The sequence below is a fragment of the Pollachius pollachius genome (genome assembly GCF_949987615.1).
Source record: "Pollachius pollachius genome assembly, chromosome: 19".
Classification (NCBI taxonomy): domain Eukaryota; kingdom Metazoa; phylum Chordata; class Actinopteri; order Gadiformes; family Gadidae; genus Pollachius; species Pollachius pollachius.
Window position 1 is genome coordinate 20,329,857 of NC_136952.1, and position 6,000 is coordinate 20,335,856.

The window sequence follows — 6,000 nt, forward strand, 5'->3', positions numbered from 1 at the left end:
AGAGAGAGAGAGGCTTCAGAAGGGGTGAGCGCGGATAGTACAGTGTACCCGCTAGTTATATATGTCAATATTTCCATTTTTGCATTTTTGAAGCAGACCTCCTCAAAAACTTAAAAATAAATGTATAAATAAAAATAACCGTGCTCCACAGAACGAAATGTAAACCAATGCATTCTGAATGGGAGTGTTTCTCCGATGTTAACCCTATAGATATATATATATATTCATTATATAGGAGAGGCCCTCTTAAGCCCATCAGTTACTTGGCTCCGCAGTGCATCAGTGTCCATGGCTCCCTTTCTCTCTTTTCCACTGTGTTTCGAGAATTCATAAAGATATAACAAGAAACGATGTAATGATAACGGCAAGAAAATAAAGGCTCCATGGTCATAATCATTTAAATATAATTAAATTAAAGCGTGTAACGAAGAAATTAGACGATCTAGTTGTGGGCCAGCAGAGGCTGAATTTTAACCAAATTCGGCCCATAACCTTATTTTTTACATCGTTTTTATATTATGAAAAGTTTAATATTTTCTGGTATACCTGAACCACACTTACAAATTGGTGGAAGTGGATTTTCAACGGTCAATTAGGCTACAGATCTTGTTATAACGATAATTGAATAAAAGCTACATGGTCTAAATATAATAACTAAATAATTGTATATTTATATATATATATAATATATATAAATAAATAGAATTTTTTCGACTTCAGAAGGGGGGCGGGCTGCTCAGTGCACGCTCTAGCGTACAGATCTTGTTATAACGATAATTGAATGAAAGCTAGGCCTACATGTCTACTTATAATAAATCGTTTTTATAAAAAAAAAAATAGGCCTATATAATGTATATTTTAATATTTAATTAATTCAATATTGAACCAACGCATTTCAATCGGGAGATTTTTTTCGACTTCAGAAGGGCTGCGCAGTGCACGCTCTCGCCCCCCATATCGTTCTATTTCCCACAGTTTAGACCTGCAATTAACACTTTTCTTTTGTATTCAACGAGACTCCTTTCTTTTTTTATCACTGTCTGGTGGCTAGTAAGCCTAGGCTATAACGTCACTCTGAGAGATGTGCACGGACACATTTAACGTGGCAGGGTTATTTGAAATAATTCATTATGTATCATGTACGAGAGGTCATTCCTCCTCCTGAGTGTGTATTGACAACACAGTCTCACTCCGAGAACGTCAAATACCGACTGTTTGGCAAGGGCACTTTAGCGTCGGTTGCTGAGGGAAAGGTACCCTTCGGCGTCGTCTGCAGACAGAGAGAGGGTTCTATTCACTACAATGTAATGCCATCCCCGGCGGTGTTTGACGTTCAGAGCGGGTACTCCAGCAGCCCGTTCACTCCTGTATTAACCTGACTACGGTTCTAATAGACGCTCTGAACATCTTTCCTATGGGATAGTTTTTAGGATATTTATTTATTTATTTATTTATTATATACGGAGACCACCAGACTTCCTCGAAGCAACGAGAATGGTCTATTAAATTCAAGATGGGTCTGCGAGAATAGGGATACAGTGCCATACCGTCAATCTGAATTTCATTCAGGCAGGCTATAACGATAATTGAATAAAAGCTATGGTCTACTTATAATATTATAACTAAATAATTGTATATTTCTATAATATACATTTTAATATTTAATTAATTAAATACAAGAACGGCTTTAAACATGTGACATGCCTACGTTTTTTTGGGCTTTTCTTGGCCTGCGTCAACGTCACGTGACCGAGGGTCCGCTGGTTAGGAAACGGACAGATATTCCAAGGTCTCCTTCAAAAGGCACCTTGGAATATGTTATTTTCCGCAGTTTAGACTTGTAATTAATAAGTAACTTTTTTAATGAACTTCACTCATTTTTTTTAATCGCTGTCTGGTGGTTTGTTACGTCACTCTGAGAGACGCGCATGGACAGATTTTACAGTGACACAGCCTGTAACCTATTCTTGAAAGCAAAACACCATGCTCATTGATTTAACGAGGCAGGGTTATTTGAAACAATTAATTAAATATGTGTGAGAGGTCATTCCTCCTCCTGAGTGTGCTTCCTATTTATGTCTAGTGTACCCCTACTGTCCACAGTCACCCCCCCCCCCCCATCCCCATATGGATTTGGAGTATTGTTGCCACGTCCCAGTGGTGGTGGTATCATATATATGAAAGAGGGAATTTAATTATACTACAATGATCAATTAGGAGGCCGAAGCCCTAAAGGAAGTGATGCAATAGGTGACGAGGACATTAACAAGTAAGCAATAGGCCTGGGGTCTCTTTTATATCAAAGGGGGTCTCAAAGGACGCATACCACTATCAACTATACAGGAAAGGCTCACACAGCATCATCAAATGCTCCATTGAAACGCATTGGCAACAAGCCGTTGCTAGAAATTCATCTAAATTTGTTGACAAGTGATAGAAACTTGTCCATTAGACCTTCAACCAGGGTGCATCTTGGGATTACTCTGCGAAGATTGTGGGTCTCTGGGAAGAAGCCGGCCCTAACTCTAACCCTAATCCTAACCCGAAACCTCAGACCCCCCCCCTCCCTGCCCTCGGGGTCCGACCGGGCCAAGTTTCGGTGTGGGGGTCCCAGTTAGGCCCTAGAATAAGGTGTTCAAGTTTCAGGGCGGTAGGACCTTCCTGTCTCACCACGTTCTGAACCACTGGGTCTCGCAGGCAACACTTCTGAGAGGCTTTGTCCTAATAACAGTCCATTTGGGAGAACTTTTTATCTCTAAGGGCTAGAAATCCAAATCTGGGATATATCGTTCTCAGGACCCCGGGAAATGTGCGTAAACATTTTGGCCTCTCTAGCTATCTCGAAAAGGCCGGAAAAGGGGCGTGACCTCCAAGAGTAGAGTGAGAGACCTTACTCTACTGCTGAGACCTCTCTCGCCTCACCCCCCTGGTCTCACCCCCTGGTCTCACCCCCTGGTCTCACCCCCTGGTCTCACCCCCCTGGTCTCACCCCCCTGGTCTCACCCCCTGGTCTCAGACCTCTCTGGTCTCACCCCCTGGTCTCAGGCCTCTCTCGCCTCACCCCCCTGGTCTCACCCCCTGGTCTCACCCCCCTGGCCTCACCCCCCTGGTCTCACCCCCCTGGTCTCACCCCCCTGGTCTCAGCCCCCTGGTCTCACCCCCCTGGTCTCACCCCCTGGCCTCACCCCCCTGGTCTCACCCCCCTGGTCTCACCCCCCTGGTCTCACCCCCCTGGTCTCAGACCTCTCTGGTCTCACCTCCCTGGTCTCAGACCTCTCTGGTCTCACCCCCCTGGTCTCACCCCCCTGGTCTCACCCCCCTGGTCTCACCCCCCTGGTCTCAGACCTCTCTGGTCTCACCCCCCTGGTCTCACTCCCCTGGTCTCACCCCCCTGGTCTCACTCCCCTGGTCTCAGACCTCTCTGGTCTCACCCCCCTGGCCTCACCCCCTGGTCTCAGACCCTCTGGTCTCCCCCCCCTGGTCTCACCCCCCTGGTCTCACGTGGGGGCCTCCAGCGGCCCCCACGTGAGACCAGGGGGGTGATCTCTGGGTCCCTGGTTAGGGATCCTGTGGGCTCCCAGCTCTCTCTCTGGAGATAGGGACCCCAGCTTCCACACATTGACATCCAGCTCTCCCACAGCCACTCCTCTCACCAGGAACCACAGGCCTTATAAGGACAGGAATTGGCAGCGACCTCACGATATGAAAGTACAACAGTGTCTGAGTCAAAATCTGCCTTTGTGTTAAAAGAAAAACAAACAGAACAGAACCTAGGAGATTGAAGAATCCTGATACTGATGGGAGGAGATTCCTCAGCAGCCTGTTCCCAGAAGGAGGATTCGTTGATCCTAGAGATGATGTAGGGCTACTGCCATCCTATAGGATTGGGGAGCATTGAAATAAGGACAATCCAAAAATGTGATACTTTGGTTTCCATACTGGATATTCTTCTGGTGAGGTGAAAATAATTATCAAACATATTCATGGTTACAAGGGCACGAATATCAAATGTATGGATCTACACATGGAGATAAATCAAAGGATCTCCGTGTTTTGTTATGAGCAAGAAAACATCTTAAAAGCATTTGAAGTTTCATGTTTAATGTTTAAAAAGATATGTTTTACATTTAGTCAGCATTTCTGAATTCTTATGTGTTTGGGCAATATGCATTTCCTATGTGTTCCTATTTAAGACGTCGTCACTTTAAGATCACATGATTCGAATTGGCCTATCGCGTGACCCTTCATTCACTCACGTTCTAACTGGTTCCGCATTTCATTAAGTCAAGTGAATCTAATGCAATCCAATTGAATCTGTCAACATCTTATGTTTAACGTAGCATCGTTGGTATGTATTCTTTGTATTTTAATTTCCTTTGAAAGTATTCATTATTATTTTGACTCCAGTGTGAAGTTTGGTGACGTTTTTTAAGGTATCTTCTAAAGATCTAGGGTTAGTTAGTCTAGATGTACTACGGCCATACGAACGGCATGTTAATTCACACATGCCATTTTGACAGCACTAATAGTGTTACAATGACCAAAATTAATGTTGTTTACATGTAAATATGATTGTATATTTACATTTGAGTTAAATACAAAACGAAATGCAACATGTTATAGTGGATTGGAAATTAGTTTATTCAAGCTTTATTTATGATATCCATTATTCTTTGTTAATTTATTCAGCCTTTTTATTTCTGTACTTGCAGTTTCACCTTTTCCCTTGCATCCAATAAACCTGTGGAAGTGAGAAATAACCTACAGAGTCCTGGTGTTTGGGAGAGAGTTTAGCTGGCCGTCAGGGTATACCATAGACATACCGAGGACGGAACAGTGAAACAACGGCTATCAAGCAAACAAGATACAGCACAGCAAGTTGGAAGCTAACCGATATGGCATCGTCACACGCATCCAGTGGACGACCAATGGAGCATTCTCTATAGTCAAGTGCTACTGGAACCATGCACGCCAGTGAGTCACAGGCTACAGAGGAGAATTTGCATGGAAATACAGCAGCACAGGAGAACCCACACTGCGCATCGTTAAGGACACGCTCGCAAGTATGGCGTTCAGGGACATCCAGCGCATCATCAGCGGGGTCTGCAGCAGCCAAAGCAATAGCGAAAGCCGAAGCAGCAAAGGCACGCCTATCCTATGCTGAAGAAGAAGCTAATCTGAGGCTACAACAAGCTAAGTTAGAAGCGTCTTTAGAAATACTCAAACATAAAAAAGAGGCTGCAGCAGCCATTGCTGAAGCAGAGGCACTTGAAGCTGCTGCTGATGTAACCAGTGAGAGACATAGTTGTGACCTGAACATAGACTCTGTTCCTATAGAAGCCTCACAACGCACAAAGGAGTATGTGTTAAATCAAATTAAAGAAAAGGATTCAGAATTCCAGTCACGTGATAACAGTGACATACAAGGTGCGCCGGTCCCTAGCCACAACGTGTCACCTCCACCACTAAAGCCTGAAGCCAGTCCTTTCTATCCGCATCAGAACAATGCTACTCCACATCGTCTCGTCTCACAGCAGCCTCACATCAGTGCACGAGAGGACTTCCACGAGCCAGTCAAAAGGTCGCCTGGAGACGTTTGCCTGCCTCACATCAAGTCCAGCGGTGAGCATGCTACTCCTGCACACCACTTCAGACCACAGAATTACACCCAGTCTCCTCACATAGATGATGGCAGCTCACACATAAATGACTTTGTCAGATATCTAGCCCGCCGTGAGCTCGTAGCTACAGGCTTGCTTCATTTCAATGACAAACCCCAAAACTACAGAGCATGGAAGCGTTCCTTTTTGACTGCCATCAGAGGCCTTAACCTGGAACCGAGTGAGGAGATGGACCTTCTGCTAAAGTGGCTCGGGAAGGAGTCAGCAGAGCATATTGAGCAGATAAGAGCAATACACATCAATCGGCCAGAAGCAGGACTGGCCATGGCATGGGAAAGGCTCGAGCTAACATATGGCTCAGCTGAAGCAATCGAAAATG